Source organism: Rousettus aegyptiacus, unplaced genomic scaffold, assembly GCF_014176215.1.
Source record: "Rousettus aegyptiacus isolate mRouAeg1 unplaced genomic scaffold, mRouAeg1.p scaffold_m13_p_13, whole genome shotgun sequence".
Lineage (NCBI taxonomy): Eukaryota > Metazoa > Chordata > Mammalia > Chiroptera > Pteropodidae > Rousettus > Rousettus aegyptiacus.
The window spans coordinates 60,709,216-60,727,060 of record NW_023416288.1 but is presented as its reverse complement, the minus strand read 5'-3'; the positions used below and the strand labels follow the sequence as shown (position 1 = coordinate 60,727,060).

The 17,845-nt window shown below is 50.6% G+C and overlaps 1 long non-coding RNA gene across 1 annotated transcript; it reads left to right on the top strand.

Moving 5' to 3' along the window:
• The first annotated feature begins 13,840 nt into the window (after window positions 1-13,840).
• Window positions 13,841-15,168, top strand: LOC118610776. The gene is made up of 2 exons (XR_004954055.1): window positions 13,841-13,932; window positions 14,308-15,168. It is a non-coding gene; the product is annotated as an uncharacterized LOC118610776 (long non-coding RNA).
• Window positions 15,169-17,845: the final 2,677 nt, after the last annotated feature.

Here is a 17,845-nt window from a genome sequence, read left to right as displayed (position 1 = left end):
TCAGTCACCGCGTGGCTGCAATGTGCCCGCCCCTCACTCCCAGTTTTACCTACAGAGAAATTCCTGATTGTGAAACATTTCTGCCTATCGTTTCGGGGCTTAGTTTTCTTGGTTCACCTGAGATGAATTTATTTCATTTAACATTCCTGTAGCTCTTACCATTGCCAGATTCTGTTCCACGCGCTGGCAAGTAATAATAATCTATGAAATCCTTACATAGCCTTACAAGGTGAGTGCAGTTATTCTCCCCATGTTACAGATGGGAACACCGAGGCAGAGAGAGGTTAATGACATTGATCGAGGTGACGCATGCAGCCAGCAGCAGGGCAGGGATTAAAACTCAGGCCGCCTGGTGCCGGGGTTGGCGTGTCTGGTCGCTACGCCACGCTGCCTCCCAGACCTGGGGACCCTGCTCCTCTGCCGTGGGCCACCTGCCCTGGGACTTAGGCCCTTGGGCGATTCTTGCCTGCCTCTCATGCCACAGGAAGTTGCATGTGTCAGGCTACGCACAAGCCTCTTTGCTGCTGGACGTGTGGGACTTTTTCCTTCTGGCATCGTTTTCTTCACCTGGAGGATGAGTTGAACCCCTGAGTCGATGCTGTGTAAATGCGGCGACCGATTTATCCTCGCGTGAACTCGCGACGAAAATCAGCCCCGTGCCAGGCCGCTTGGCTGCCGCACATTGTTTCCAGTTGCGGTCAAGGACTTCCCCCGATCGTTCTATTCATCTTGTCCTCGGTCCACCTCGTCGCTATTTTGTGGTTCTGGGCATTCAGGCAGGGACCTCGTCAGCCCGTTTACTGCCTTGGCATCCAGCGACGTTGCTGCCGCCCTCCTTCGGGCACTGGGAACTGCTCGTCCAGTCCCCACAGTGTGTGTCCTTGTTTCTCAGTTCGGTGGTACCGGGGGTCCGTGTGACATGAAAAGCGAGATGTGGAGCAGGAGGCCGAGGGGAGAGCGCTCTGCGTCCTCGCCAACGCTGCGGTCGCCCGTGACCGAGATGCGGAGGGTTACACCTTGGTCGTCAGTGACGATGGCCGTTAGTGACTCGGGCTCCCTTGCACTTGCCAGACTTGACCCTGGAGGGGCAGCAGGGCGTGGAGGGCCGGGAACAAGAACAGGGTTCTAGTCTGACTCAGGTGGTACCTGAAGGGCTCAGGTCAGGCATTCTCTGGCCCTTCTGGCTCCGGGGCCTGAGGGTCGTACGTGGCAGGGGTCGGCGGTGTGATAGGGAGGCCAGAAAGGCACCGCATTCCTAGAATCACACTGCATCGGGCTGATCGGTTTGCTAAGCCAGACACTGCGCCCAGAGGCAAGGGGAGGATGCGGGAGAAAGAAGCGGCATTTCAGGTGGCCGGCTCCGGCGTCCGTTAACGGGGCTCCTGGTGAGGAACACCACTCGAATGGCATTCCCGTACTTCTGCTCGTGTGTCCCATTCCCGCCAATCCCTGGATCCCCGCTCCTCAGCTTCAAGGTGCTTCTGAGACACTTCGTCAACCACAAGTGTGGCTCGAAAGATGGAGGGGAAAGTCCTGACGGGTGACGGGGACAACAGGACTATTCTCGCCATCGCCTCGGGGCCTCCAGCCTAGTGGCCAACGCACAGGCATGCAATTAAAAGTCCCTCGCTGGATCAGGAGTGGTGGATTAGCGTGTCTTCAGAAGGACACAGGTAGAGGGAACCTCTGAGCTTTTAATTTAGGAGTCTGAGTAACCGCAGAGCTGATGGGGGATTCGCCAGGCCCTTCTGAATAATCTGGGGACATGTCTTGGACACGGGCACCCCACAACACCAACGGGTCCCTTCCCATTCTTCCTCTCCTGCCCAGCCACGCCAGCCCCTACTTCCTTCCCCTGACCAGGTCCCTGGCGGGCTCCTTGCCCATGATGGATTTTTCAGGTTTCATGTAGTGATATAATGGTCCCAATAAAATACACAAATGGCCCCACCATGGATCCTAATGTGCAGTAAGCGATTCTTCACCTCATACCATATTTTTATGGGGAGAAATTGGCCGTGTGCTTCTCCTGCAGCTCCCAACCCCCGCCTGCAGGTGGACCGTGCTGAGGGTGCAGGGGGCACAGTCTCCACTCCTTCATCTGTGGGGCTGTCAGCTCTGCTCCGAGCACTGCTCACTCACGGGGGTAGGGCGACAGTTCGGCTTTGATGAACTGTCCCGTGCAATATTAATTTCCGACCGGAGGCTCGCTCTGTTGCTTCTGCAGGAGGTGGCGGGGGGGGGGGGGGCGGGGTGGAGGCAGAGTGCCTGGCTCCTGATTGGATTAAGTTGTTAACGTATTTCTTCTGTTCATTTTCGGAAGGCACCGCCTTCTGCAGTGCGCCTTGCATCCTTGTCTCTGGCTTGGTGTCCTCTGCCCTTTACTCGGTCTCTCCTGTGTTTTCTCATCCAAGAAATGGAAGCCTCAATGCTTGTCTCTCTCCGCCACGTGGCACGACTGGAGGAGATCTCAGAGCTTTCCAGTTAAGGAGATAAAATAACCTCCGTATGGATTAGGAGACTCTCCGAACTCTAAGAGAGAGGGCTCAGTGATGCTAAAGTCAATTACTTCCAACCCAAGCTCAATCCCTGGATCCCGGCAAGGTCTGTTAACCCACGTCTCTGGGCTGGCTATTCCTCAGGATTGCCCCTTGGCCCAGTCCTTCCAATGGCTTAATTAACTCTGTGCATTTCTGACCTGGGGACCATCTCCTATGACCCCAGCCTGGGCCATCTGCTCTTTCCTATGCGCATTTGCAGTGGACGCTTCTAGAAGCACGTCCAAGGTGCTAGTGATTTGGGAGAGGGCAGGCTGTTTGCTGAAAAGGAGTAGTCCCTTCCACAGTGAGGAATCGCCCTGTTCTTTTAGGCAGCAAGTTCCTGACTTCCCCGCCTCTCCTCCCGCCTGCCTTCCTGCCCGCCGCCTCCCGCGCGCCCAGGAAGTCATGGGACACAGTGGGCCTGGGATGCTGCTGCAGCTTGCTTCCTCTTCTTGCTGTTGCTGCCGGTTCTGCCTCCACGGCCAAAGAGGCAGCTGGTCCTCGATGAAGCGCCGCAGGCAGGCAGAGCTGGGAGAATGTGTCTCTGCCTGTGCCTCTTCCAGTCTGTGGACAGAGCCACCTCTGCTGTGCTCTGGATTGTCGCGTGCCCCTTTGGTGGGGCTGGATGCCACCTCGCCACCTGGCTAGCACTGGGGTGAGGATCGTTGCACGCCCCGCCCAGAAGAAGGCATGCGTGTTTGCGTGCCCGAGCATGAATCCATGCATGCGCTCGTCTTGGACCCGTATCTGCACGTTTGGCTCAAAGGCACGGAATAACTTTACCTAGCACGTAAGGGGTACTCTGATATCGTGATGCTGTTTTGGGAGGATATTTTGTGCCCGAACAAAGAGAAAGTCCTTTGAAATGTTAAGAAGTTCTGCAGAAATGTCAGAGTTGATGATGATGATGACGACGATGATGATCACTCCTTTGAGACTCTGTTCCTGACGGTATCATCAGACCGCACCTCCACGGGGAGCCTTGAAACGCAGGAAAAGAAGCTCAGTTGCTGTTTCCAGCCAGCTCAGACATGGAGATGGCTCCATTTCCAGATGAATGCAGACAAGCCGGCAAGTACTCGGGGACAGTGGCCAGGGCGGAGGGGGCCAGGTGCAACAAGGACTGCTCTGACGTGGTGAGGTTTGGCCTGCAGATGGGATGGATCCTGTTGAACAGGATCTAAAGGATTTTCACGTGGCAAAGTGATCAGTCAGCTCCAAGCTGCTCCAGAGGTCAAAAGTAGGATGAATGAAGTGCAGGATCAGAAGGCAGATTCCCTCCCAGCGTTTGATTCTCCCCACAGTCATACAGGGTGCTTTGCTCCTCCTGCCGTCAGTGATATTGGAGGATTCTTGCACTGGGAAGAAAGCATAATGAAATGACTCATTTCCTGTTTTCAGGAGCCTTGGGTTCTAACCAATTATCCTCCAAAGAGAAAAGTTGAACCACAGACCGCAGGAGGCGTTTGGGTAACTTCTAGAAGTCGAGACCCTCCCCCCAAATCTTTACTGCCTCAAGGCCTCATGACCTCTTGGACCCTGGAAAACCAAAGCTAAAAACATTGTATGTGGCCCAGAGTCTCCATCACCTACTCACAGCTCTTGAGGATGACGATCCAATTGGAGATTTGGGTTCCAGACACAGAAATACAGGAATGAAGACAGTGGCTCTTTGAGGGGCTCTCTGGGGGTTAGAAGAGTTAAGGTGGCTTCCTCCTGTCACCTAGCCCCATCCAATATCCCGAAATGTCTTGCCTCTGCAACTGTAGCTCTTAGTGCCTTGGCCTCACTCTCTACCTACCTCACAGGGGACAGGACCAAGAAGTGGGCGAAGCTGAAAGGGGTGGGGGCGCGACTAAGCCCCTCATTTGGGAGACAAAAAGCACGGCAGTGAAAACAAATCTATTTAGAAGCCTCCAGCAGATTTTAGACACCTTGATTAATCATAACTTGCTACACATTATTTCCCTATAAACAAACTACAATGTTACTCATATAAACAGCTTTATCTTGACAGCTGCAAAATGTCAGGATTTAATGTAGAATGAGCAGAGATACACCATATGTTACCACTCCAGGCCTGGAACACACTAATTCACAGCATATTGCCTCATACCGAAGAGGTGATTACAAAGGAGGGCTAGGTTTTTTGCCTTGCCACGACCGTGCACGCTGTCTCCAAGTTCCCAGCCCCTCTCCTTGGCAGAGCTGTAATGACTGAAATGCTACAGAGAGGAAGGCTCTGAGGGTTGCCAGCTGTGAGCAAGATGGCAGCCCATAAAGCATGGAGGTGGTTGTGTGGTGGTGTATTTTTAAAACCTGACTCAAATAAGTACAGGTGTACCACACTGGGAAACCCGTGGTTCCAGGACAATAATAAGGGGGAAAAGTCAGTACATTGTCGATATCCCGCTGAGGAGAATTGCTGCTACTTTTTGCCAGAATGAAAAGCCTATGAAAGATACCAAACAAATCAAACCCCCTATGGGAACAAACAACTAAGAAACAAGTTAAATGCAAGAGGAAACAGAACTTAATGGTCATAAAAATAAAGTTTGTAAAAGGACTCTTTGCCTCCGGGTAGTTTTATCCGGGAAAGTAGGGGGAAAAAAAAGCCCAACGAGCTATGTTTAGCTAGAAAACCCATAGGACTGTTTATTATTTGTTCTCTTTGCGTTCTTTCTTTCCTTCTCTTCTACCCTAACATGGCTGTACACCAGGGGTCAGGGCAATCAAGAGCGCCAACCTGGCCCACGGCTTCCTTCTGTAAATACCGTCCTGTTGGAGCGCGGCCACGCCCCTTCCTGTCCGCATTGTTCGCTTGCTCTTGTGCTCAGCAGCAGAGCTGAGTGGATGCCCCAGACACCACGTGGCCCACGAGGCTGAATATATTTACTATCTGGCCCACTGCAGAAAAAGTTTGCTGACCCGTGCTCTGAACTATAGATGTGTTTATGTCGCTCTCCAACCTAAACACTCGAGGCATGTTATCAATTAATTTTTGACCACCCCGGAGTCAGTCTTTTTGGCTCTAGAACCCTGATTTCCTTTGGGGGAAGTACCACCCGCACTGCCTGGCCTTGTGGGGCTGCCAACCAAGGGGCAGGCCTGTGGTCCCAACCTGGTGTCAGACTCCCTCCATGGACGGTGACTGGCCTGTGGAGTGGGGTGCCGTTGATTTGTCCTGTTGGGAGGCAGCTCCCTAAATAAAGCTCTGGGTCTCAGTCTCTTCCCTAGACTCCTGGTTGTACTTCAGATGAGCAAGCCACCTTCATCCTTCCATTACATAGGTTTTGTTGCTTAAGTGAGAGCTGGTTCTGCTGCCTACGACCAAAGAACCTGAACTGATGTCAAGAGCCTCTCAGTGGCCCCCACCATCTGCGAGTCAGCTTCAGAGTGAGACCTGCTATACGGATACACCTTTCTCTCCTAAGTGCCGATGCTCTGGGGATGTTTCACATGCCAGCTACTCTGTCGAAATGCTTGGTTCACAGCAAGCATTTCCCCACCTTGTTATGAGCTCCTTGGGGAGCAGGGAATGGTCTTATTTAATTGCGTCTCCAAAGCATAGCAAGGATGTCGCGTGGTAGGAGAATGAACCCTGTTCTCACTACTGGCTCTGTATTCAGCTAAGTTGTAATCTTGCCTTTATACCAGTAGTTCCCCAGCCCAACTCGGCATCAAGTCACCCTTTCTGTTCTCACTCTGACTTTATTCCCTGGCCCCAGTTACTGGCCCCTAGTCATGATGCATTCAAACCCTGACTTTGTGCCCTGCTCCTGGGCTGGGCTTCCAGCCTTCTTTCCCTAGGACTGTTCTTCTGTCTGCAGTCACTAACCTCCTGTCTTGCTCTTCTCAATGCTGCTGTGGCTGACAGTTCTGCACCAGGTCCTTGTAACTTATGGCTGGAGCACTTCTCCTGGGCAACCAGACAGGAGAACCTCATCCTTGAAGCCCTGGAGGGAGGCATGAACCTTCCAGATGCTTCTCATTCTCCTGGATTGCCTCTCTTGGCCTTCTTGGGTCTACACCTTAAACTTGATCCCAGTAATCGTGATCGGGTTCATCTGTTGCTGGCAGGAGGGTGGGTTTGCCTCAGTGGCACAAGCGGCCAGGGCAGAGAGTGTGTGAAGGGCCTCTGTGATCCTTTTTGCTGGAAGAAGGGTCTTTAATTCTTTCCCTTTGCAGAGAGGAAATCAATCCTCTGGGCAGCACACAGCTGACAGGTTTAGCAGGCCAATTAAAGCTAAAAACCCCAGTGCTCCTGGAGCGGCTCCTCTGGGCCAGATGCTAGGGGCCACCTTGGAATCCGGAACTTTAGTGCCCAGGTCCCCCCAGAGGGGATGAGCCCTGTGAGGCTTTGCTGGGTCCTGGCAGGGAGAGAAATCACTCTCTCTGATCCACTTCCCCCTTGCCAATATGCTTTCATGGGAGGCCAGAGCTTTCTGAGTGCAAGATCCTGTCTGGATATCAGAGTCTTAAACATTAATACGAATAATTCTCTTTTTCTAATGTTCTTGTGCCAGAAGGACTTCTAAGATGTGCAAAACAGCCCACTTCCCAGCCCTGCTGCCTGGGGTCAGGAAAGGCACTTGGTTCCCCTCCAGTTGGTAAAGTCATCAAAAGAAGCAGATTGTCCCGTATCCAGCTCTGCAAGTCCAAATCTAGTGTACTAATTATGCCCAAAGAAGGCATAATCATCAAGAGGAAGGCTCCTTCTTGGCTTCTGAGCTCACTTCTGAAGGTAATTGGCAGACACTGGTCCCTACTGCCAGGAACTCCTCCAAACACTGTGAGGTCAAATAAGACTCTGGTGAGTGAGAAGCGAATTCAGTGTAGAGAATGAACAAACATCCAGAAGCATCCGGGACAGGCCGGCACTGTCAAACAGGCTGTGCGTCCGTTTCCGCAAACCTTTCGAGTGTCCTGCTAGTTCTGAAGTTTCTGGTCCACATTTTATATCTCCAAGACTGCCTTCGACTCTCAGAAGGCAGAAAATCTTGCCTGACCGCAAGCCGTGTACTTCACTTGGAGTCTGGTTCTGGTGCCCTTGAAAGACAGCAAAGGGCAGCTGCCCTCTCCTTTCCTCTGCCCCGGGCTGCCAAGGCCTGGGGCCAGCTCGCTCGCCTTGCCTTGTGAGGCTGCCATGATGAGATTAGAAAATATGGCCAGTGAGTTAGACGCTGTCCCCAGTCCAGCTGCTGGTTCCCAGCTCTGAGCTCCTGGCAGAAACGGATGCGTTGGTTATCTTTTCTGTCACTGGCATTTTTCTCCTGTTTTAAGGACTTGACTCTGGAGCTCAAAAGACTCCAGAGACCTAAAACAGAAGTGTCTAAAGGAGCAAAGAGCAGCATGTAATCATTACCAAGCACACTGGCTTGCCCTTTTTGTGGGTCCAAGGCCCAGAGATGCTGTAACACATAGTCTTAGATTTCAAGAGAGTAATTCCATCATTAACATCAGTACTCAGCAATGATGTTAACCTGGGTTTCTCTACAGTTGCTGTGTGTGTGTGTGTGTGTGTGTGTGTGTGTGAGTGAGAGAGAGAGAGAGAGAGAGAGAGAGAGAGAGAGAGAGAGAGAGAGAGAGAGAGAGTTTCAGAGCAAAATATCCCCAGATTCTGATTCCCTGTTGGCAAATGCTAACTCTGACATTCTTCTCCTCTGAGTACAGACACGTAATCTCAGCCTAAATTCAGTCCCATGGGGGATGCGGGGGGCTAGACTTTGGGTGATCTCTGGGAGTTCTGCATGTGCTTTAAAGGATTTTATGGATTCCACAGTCACCCTGTGGTTAGAGCAGTGCTGATGGAGGTGAGCAATAAACGGGCAGTCCAAAACCAATGGACAACCCCCAAATCATTACCATCTGTTTTCGAAATGTACCATTGGATCGTGCTGTAGAGCCAATTTGCCTTCCTAATCATGCTCTGCTTCGACTAATGTTAAAACTAACATTTCTGTCCAAAGAAAAATAGAAAAGCAACTCTCGATACATTGCATGTGATGCAAAGGACCTAAAATAAAACAGGAAGGGGAAAAAAACCTTAAAGACAAAGGAGAAGTTGAAGGAGGAGCCTTATCTTTGCCTCAGACTGATTTTTCTTACCACAACTAGATAAGAAATAAAAAGTACAGTTAGTGCTCAGGACCTAAGCTGACTGTACATTTTCTGCTCAGAGGAAAAAACCCTTTTCCATATATAGTTTTACAGCTCCTGATTCCAGCTCGATGCAGCTTCGTGCAGAGGCTGATGGTGATGTTGATGGCTCCCACCTGTTCTTTCTGGAGCTCACTGACTCTTTTCAGCCCCCGTTCTTGGTCCTAATCAGTGTTTCTTACCATTTTTTTATTATTTTTAATGCTTAATTTGTTCGAATGGGTAATAACTGTACACAGCATGAAATTCAAGACACACAACACAGTGGCAATTCAGTGCCCCTCGCTCCTCGTTTTCCTACCCCTTTCTCTTCCGGGGTAGCCACTGTCACCATGGAAGTGCTTCCGGGATGAGAGCTGGGAGACGGTCTCTTCTTGCTGCTCCTTGAGCCACCTGCTCGGTTCGTTTGTAGTCGCCCTGCTCACACTCACTCAAGCTCTGATGTTGTCGCTCGTTCTCTTGGCATCTGAACAACGGCTTTTAACAAACCTGTCCTCCTGAGCCTTCAGTGCCTGAGAAAAGTCATGCTCTTCCTGTGCTGCGGGCCCTCCACCCCAGACACTGCTCCCCACTCCCAAGCCAGCTGCCTCTCCATTCTTTCTCCCTTCCACGGTTCCCATTTCATGTTAAAGGACTCCGAAGGCCCTTTCTGCATTTTCGTCGCGGCTGGTCTCACGGCAATGTGGCATCTGACAGTTTGGTCTCACTCTTCCTCCTGCAGCTCTGCGAATCCTGGACTCTGACCCCTCTGCCCTAGTGATTCTTCTGCCCCCTCCCCGAGTGTCCCTCTGATGTCTCTGCGGAGATGCCCTCCTTCCTCCATGCATGGCCCAGTCATTTCTCCTTCCTTCTCTCTCTCCATCCTTCACGCTCATCGCTAGTGTGCAATCAACTCTCAAATCCGTAACTCTAGCCCCAACCCCTTCACTGAACTTCAGGCTTTATTTCCAACTCTCTGCCAGACAGACGATGCCATCTGATCAGCTGGAATCTGCGCTTGTGTCTTCCGCCGACACTGCCCTCTCCTCTAAGCTTAGTCTTTCTCAACATAGTTCCATCGTTGTTCTCAACGCCTCCAAACATCTTCATCCCCAAGACTGGGCAATTCTCCTTTCACATTTTCTGCCGTAACCATCCTTCTATTTCAATTCGTAGAGCTGCCATTTCACGTCCAAACCTTTCTGGCCCAGCACCTAAGTGAGGTCAGTAAACTTCTAACTGGTTCTCTTTCAGCTCTCTGTCTTTCTCTCCAATCTACTTGATGTATCATTTTTAGGATATCTCAAATAGTCCTCAATTTACCTTTTCCAATTTATCTGCTATCTTCTTTTGGTTTTATTTTGGAAGAGTTATACTGTAGTCCCTGAGTCAAAAGGTTCTGGACTCACTCTGCCCAAGTTTGTATCTCAGACCCTCGAAATAGCAATTGTGTTGCTTTGGAGTTTTTAAAAAACCTTCCAAGCTTTAATTTGCATGCCTTTCATTACAAATGGTAATAATGCACCTCTGTTACAGATCGTTTAGTGCATTGAATGACATAACCTATGTAAAATATTTAGCAATTGCCTGGTGCATAATAGAGCCAAATAAATATTCATTTTTGTTGTTGTTTTCTTTCCAAATATGAGCCCTCTGCTTACGACAGGCTGACCTACCCACTATGTCTTGAGTAATGCCTTGTGCATTCCTTCCTCTGAATTTGTTCATGGTTCTTGGTCCATCTGAAAATCTTATCCACTTTGAAAGTTCCATCCATTCCGCTCCTTCCATGAAACTTTTCCCTGATTCTCACTCCAGTAAAATTATTTTGTACCATACTGTCATGACAGGTACATATATATGTCATTACACATTTGTTAAAACCCATAGGACTACATAACACAAAGAATGAACCCTGATGTAAACTATGGACTTTAGTTAATAATAATATATCAATATTTGGCTTATCACATGTAACAAATGTACCGTACCAATATAAGTTGTTAATAATAAGGTGGGCAAGAGGAAGTACTCCCTGTACTTTCAGTAACTTTTCCTGTAAACTTGGAAATGCTCTAAAAAATAAATTCTATTAATTAAAAAAAAAAATCCTATCTATCTACACATGCATGAGCTCCTGCAAGGTTCGTTTTGTTATCTTTAGCCAAAGATTTGTCTGGCTTGAAGATACACAAAGGAGACCCTCCCTTACATTATGTTGTTAATTCTTCTACTTTATGTTAATGATAAAATCAAGAAACAATATAGCTATGAAAAAAAGAGCATGAATTAGAAAGGTCTGGGTTTACATCCTGGCTCCTCTTTCAACCCAATTGTTATTTACCTTCTTTGGATCTCCATATCCTCATCTGTAAAATGGGGATAATAATATCAATCTGGTAGGTTATTGGGAAGATTAGAGTAAGAGATGATGTGCTAAACCAGCAGTTGCCATCTCATTATTATATGAGGTTAAAACTTATTTCTTTATTGCCAAGTGATCTGTCAGAGGCATAAGCTCTTGGTGAGGTTTTATAAAAAAAAAAAAAAAAAAAAAACAAAGAAAAGGTGATCACTTTCTTGACTGGAAAGTGTGATCAGAGTTGGAAAGATCACATTATTTAGTGGTGAGAAAAGGCACAAAGAGCATTTTACCCTCAGATATTATCTACACCAGGGAAGAAGCTCTGTAAATGTTAAGTTAGTCTGAAATACCGTAGTGTGATTGTTAATTAGTGTTTGACCCAACAAAGAGTCTCACTTAGGCCTTCATCTTGCAGATACAACCCCTGGAAGACATGACCTCTGAGGTCGGTGTGGCAGAGGGTCAGGCCTAGAAGTGGCTTACATCACATCTGTTCACATCCCGTGGGCCAGACCTCAGTCACATAGCCCCTGCCTGACCGCAAGGGAGCCTGGGAGATGGAGCCATCCTGGCGTTTAGACACAGGAAACAGTGATGAGCACAGAGTATGGTTTGCAGAGTCATCGTAATAGAAGTTTGTGGGTTCAGAAATAATTCTTTCAATGCCATCCAATTCTGTGCAGTAAAAATGAAACTGAGTGCTTCTGTTTGGAAAGAAAATACTGATTATTTCGAGTAGTGATTGAATTGAAAGTAAGGAGAGAGAGGATGATCTCCCAATAATTGAGAGAGAGAAGACTGGGTTCTTCTGTAATAAATTATGTGAAGTAGGGCTCCAACATTTTAATGATGGTGAAAGAAAGCCATCTTGTTCACTCCAGCCAATCCCAACAGAAAATGTTCTCTCAAACTATGGGTAAAAACGTCAAAAATGAAATTCATCTCTGTCCACAAGTTGCAAGTAGAGAATGGCATAATTTTGCCAAAGAACCTAGGCCTGACATCTCTGAAATGTGGAACTGCAGAGTGACTTCTTTCGTTTACCTGCCTGCACCCCACATTAGATATGTAGATTCATCTCATTCCTAGGGAGAATTTCATTAAAACAACAGGATTGACAGATGACCAGATCAATTTTCATCTCCAACCCACATGGTCCAAAGCAAATACATAAATCAACAAGAACATCTTGAGGAACCAAGTGGGCTGGAAGCCTTTGGTCTATTATCATCTCAATTACTCTTATTATTTGTTTGATTTAGCCAAGGTGGCCTAATTTAATTTGTAGTAGTTACGATAATAGTCTTTTGGTGCTAGACAACAATCTTGTAGCTCATTAGGTAATTCCCATAACAAATATCCATTCTCAAACATGCGTAATCACAGCCCTGCTCTGGAGCGAGCCTCGCTGTCCCCATCCTCTGCTCACACAGGGCCCAGGGACATGGCGGGTGCTGAGCAGCCCTTCCTCTCCCCTTGCGCACCTCCCTTTTCTTCCTCATGGTGGAAAGCAGGGCATTAGCTCCCCTGCTTCCTATAAACCTTTGAGCGTGCTGCCTGGGCATGTTGTAAATGTTACTTGCCCCTCGCTCCTTCCTCATTATGTCTTAGCTTGGGACAGGGACTCCCAAGAGCAAATGCCAAGTCTTCTGTGGGTCATCGAAAGAAGACAAAAGGAAAGGGAGCCCTCACTGAGCCCCTTTCCTGGGCCAAGGCTCACTTGTACATCTGTTTCACTGTTTCCTTTTATCCTCACAAGGAGCCTGAGAGAGGAGGTGTTATTTCCCTCGTACAGATGAAAATACTGAGGCTTAAGGAGCTCGGGTTCCCTGTTTACGGCCTCACAGCCGGTAGGCATAAAGCTGGGGCTAGAGCTCATGTCCACAGAATTTCAAGTCCAGTGCTCCTTCTGCTACACCTTGCTGTGTCCGCTGAGAGTGGAAGGGGAAATGGGTGGAAGCATGAAAAGACAGACGCCACACCTATCCCTGTAGATCAGGATCACAGAGGAGAGAGACATACCCTGACGACCAGCCTGCAGGAGTCCGCTCACCTTGTGCACACCTCATGGGCCCTTCGGGAGCCTCTGCCCCGCCACCGGAGTCCTGTCTGCTCCCCTACTGAGTGTAGCTGGTCATGCTCGAGGGCTCTAAGGTGGGGTTTTTATTGTCTGCTGTGATCCCGGAATCTGGCAAGGTGTGGATGGAGCCGTGCCAACAAGGCTGGAGGTCAGTAGCTGCGTCTTCCCCCTGGCCACATGTCCGCCGACTCGCCACCCAGCCCTTGCGGGCTGTACCCCGAGGAAGAGCGAGGGGCGGGGCTTCTGTCCTGCGGCCAGGCAGGAGGAGGCAGTGACGGGCTCTGAAGGTGAAGGTTCCAGCTCAAGGACCCCTTCTTGTTCTGTTTTACCCCAGCGCTTGCTGGTGACACAGCTTTCCGAGGGACCTCTCACGTGGGCCACTTCCTTCTCGCGTAGTCTGTCCCTGAGCCCAGTGTGTTTTCCTCTCGGTTCTTTGTTTGCGTAGAGGAGTGGAGAGTGTGGCAGCGAGCTAGAGGAATCAGGAGGAGGTGTCGGGGGCGAAAAAAAGGAGAGCGCTGGGCTGTTGCAGTTCTCGTGCTCTCCTTTCGAAGTGTGGCTCGAGTTCTGTGGTTTACCGTCTCAAGCTCTGGGGGCAAACCTCCGCAGACTTCATCCCCGAGCCCTGTGATCGCAAGAGCTCGGTCGCTGCGCCTCGTCCCGGGAGCCTTTCCTTACACGGCAGCCCGGGGCTAGCTGCTGCGGGAGGGGCAGAGTGCCACGCCGCAGCCCCTGCACATACTTGATGCAGGCCTCACGAGCCTCCACGTTCTGGTAATGCATCTCGCAGCACACGGGCCAGTGGGTAACCGGTGAGTTCCTGTGGACATTTTAATTTGCGTTTCCTTTGAATGGACATTGTTCCTCAAGTGAGGCCCCCGCCCCCCGCTATTGCTTCAGCCCTCTAAGGTCTTCTGCATCCCTGTAGCTTGGCTGTCCATCCACTTCTGCTGCCGCCAACGATGCTTCCAGGTTACCGCACAGCCAGCTGCTGTTCACCTGCTAATCCAGTCCAGCTCGATTTAATCTGGATCGAGCACCTGCATGCGGAACTCTCTGGATTGGTCCCCGGAGTTATCACAGAGCGGACCGTCATCCTCGACTTGAGCTGCTCACAGGCTGGTGGGGGGCGGGCGGTGGCAGTGGTGAGAGGTGGTTGGGGACTCGCTTTTCCACCATTTCTATAGGTCACGGTCCTACTGGCCAGGCCGGCTGTGGAGATGGATCTTCCGGAGACAGAGAAGATGTGCAGATTGTGACCACCAAGACCCTCCGTCCAGAGGAGGATGGAGCAGCCTATGCGTTGTCCCGGGGTTGAAGTCATGAGTCGTCTCCCTTTTCCACGCACCACGTTGAGGGAGGCTTCGGCCAAACGTATTTTGCGGGGGCAGAGCCGTGCACTGTGGCATGTCTGTGTGCCCTGGGGGGAGTCCAGAGGCCAGTCCCAGCCCCTCGTCACCTTCGTCCAGTCCTAACCTCTTGGGCTCGGAGTCCTCCTCTGCGTGCAGAGTGATCAGAAAAGCTCGTTTCTGAGGTCTCCTTTGGATCAGCTGCTTTGCTTCCCTAAACTTCACCCTTGGGCGCTCCCGTCCTCACACGCCAGGGGAGAGCCCTCCCGACCTCCTGGGAGACCGTTCACCTGGGTGTCCTCCTGCCCCCAGGCTGGCCTTGTTCCCTCCTCCTGGCCGGCCGTGGACTTGCCCACTTTCCCATGCACCGCGTCCCACGGGCTGCTGGGTACTCAGGGGAGTGAAGCCCATTTTTGTAAGGAGCAAAGCATCTGCCACAAAATCCCATCACACCTTTACAATCCAATTAGCGTGATTTGGAGATGTTCTTTTCAGGGCCAGATCCCCGTTCGTTTCATTAGGGAAACAGCCTTGGTTTGCACAGACACCAAGCTCCCCAATGTGAAGCACTGCTCGGCCCTTTAGAAACATCCCTCATGAGACAGATGACATTGACTCGCACGGGCAAACAGACACGTTCATTGTAACCCAGACATGGTCGCCCCCTGAGAAATTATAATAAGTTACTTTGTAGCTTTTTATTGGGCAGTTGTCTTGTTATGAATTGCCTCGGTTAGGGAAGCATGATGGGCTAATAGTACCCAGTACCTAATAGGACAGTGGAGAATGGTGTGTGTGTGTGTGTGCATGTGTGTGTGTGAATGCATATGTGTACATGTGCATGTATGTGTATGTGCATGTGGGGGTTAGAAAGGAATGGTTGGTTAGGGGTTCAAATGCCTGGAGGAAGGGGGGCACTACATTATCCCATGTTTCTAGAAAGGCTCAAGAGAAAACATCAGCTTCCCTAGCACCCCTTCTTTAGAGCTAGGCCCTCAGCATGCTCACATGGTGGGGAGGGCTTGTTTTCAGCCCCAGAGACTGAGCGCCCCTGTGAGGGGCTCTCAGAAGATGCGCTCTCCCTGGAGACTTAATTGGCAATGTGTCACTGAGCACAGAAACTTGGGATAGGACAGTTCTTGCTCTTTAATTTGGCGGGGAAGACCAGGTGCTTTGAACGGCAGCTGCTGGGAGGGCAGGTGGACCCCACTTAGAGTCACCTCTCCCTCTGTGAATGTTCGGGGGCCACAGAATAGTGACAGAGATGGGGCGGGGAGACTAGCGTGGGTTCGACAGGCCGTTTCGCGGTCAGGCCACGAGGCTCCCGGGAAGGCAAGCCTGGCTGTGTCGGCCCGGGCTGAGCGGATGCGGCAGACGCCCTGCGGGCACAGCAGAGCCCGAGCCCTGCTTAGGTCATTTCTCCAGGACTCTGCCGCTTGGGGCATGTGGCTGTGCCACCTGGTGAGCCAAGCATCGATCATTCTGGGCTCTCGCTGGGGCGGGACTACACCTGGACAGCTACCCAGCTGGCCCAAGGCTGGACTTTCAGAAAGCTAGGAGGTGCCCCCTATAAAACGACTGACCGGGGGCACAACTGTGGGGACCTCTGTAGGCTCTCCCTGGGCTTGGTGAAGAGGTGGCCTGGGAGGAAGGAGAGTCCTGGACAAGCTTGGGGAGGGGAAGGAGTGTGATGGGGGCAGACGAGGTAGTAGAGGCAGCACGAGACGGGGACTTAGGTGAAGAAATGTGGGAACAGGTGGAGGTAATGGAGGGTCAGTCTTCGAGAACGTTTCTCCTGGAGGTTTCTTCACTTCGATGTACACCATGGAGCTCTGGGACCAGTTCTTGACTTCGGCCTTTGCAGTTGGTCCCTCCATCCCCAACTAAGATGCCCCATCTGAAACTTTTGAGTTGTATACTTTGTTTCTTAGCCTGATCTGATAGTAAGTTCCTTGAGGAACTGTAGCCATGTGTGCTTCGTTATCCAGCCAGGGTGTGGAGGCAGGTGATGCTCATTCTGCTCTCCCCTCCCGTTGCCTTTGTTTTTAAATGTTCAGGCCTCTTTTCTTGTGCTAACAGGGGAGGAGGGGAAAAAAGCCAGTGGGGAAGTAGAAAGAGAGTAAATTGCTGTCCCTGAGTTAGATTGTGAGCTTCAGGGACCAAGTCCTTTCTGCGACAGAGTTCAGGGTCATTGTATATTTTTTGAATGAAGCCTCCAAGGTGACCCAGGGCCTAAATTGGGAATTTAGAATGGAGAACCTAGAAAAAAGATTTTTTGTGTTTTCCCACTGGCTTGCCCTTAGCCTCCTGATAAAGTCGCTGGTGCTTCCTCAACTGTCGCCTGCTGTGGATTTGCTTCCCTCGCTGGCTGGGCGTGCAAGACTCGGAGCCTCATGACCCTATCTTGAGAAGCTGCGATGTCACGGTCTGGCTCGTGCTTCTAGGACACGCGGTGCACGAGATTTAATGCACGCTGACCCATGACACTCCTCAATTCGTCCCTGATAATCAATTGGTCTCTAATGACCTCCATTAACATCCTCATTAGGTCCAAACCAGAAAATCTGATCCCGGTGACTTCCCTTTAGCAATCTCTGGACTTTTGCCCTTAATGAGGCAGGATCTGGGTCTTAATATTTATGAATATTAGGCTAATTTTATTAGCCGTGCAAGGGACAGGAGATCCATTTATCTGTCTGTCCATCCATCCCCCCATCCATCCCTCCCTCCCTCCCTTCTCCTCCTCCCTTTGATTGACTATGTGGATTAGCATTTACCCTCCTCTAGGATAGCTCTGCAGAATTCTGCTGTTGGTACCCAGCCTCGTCAACCTCCGAGATACAAGCAAGAATCCTCACTTTAAATCATCATCATCATTGCCACCACCACCACCACCACCACCACCACCACCACCACCACCACCACCATCATCCTGTTTCCCATTTGTTCAGCACCAGGCACGCGGCAGCACCCTGCCGGCCCTCAACACAGTAATGACTGGTGGAGGAGACCTCCCCGTGCGGGGAAGCCATGTGACTCTCCAAAGCCGACAGCCCTCTGCCTCCACGGCAGAGAGCGCCCTGCCCTGACACTGCCGTCTGGATGGCTCTTCTCCCTCTCTAATGCTGTCATCGAGGCTAGCTGATTAGTTCCTTCCGCTTGGCTGCACCCTGACTATCTCTCTCCGCAAACGCATTCAGAGGACAGATTGCACTGATGAGCGCGTTTCAGACTTTGGTCTGTTTACTTCCCTCCGCTTCCTATTTTGTGCTGGCGGGTGGTCTTGCACCACAGGCAGTGCAGACGGCTCCTTCCTTTGGCTGCTCCCTCCCATAGAGAGCACGGGGGAAACAAGACATTTCTCCCTCGTCACGGA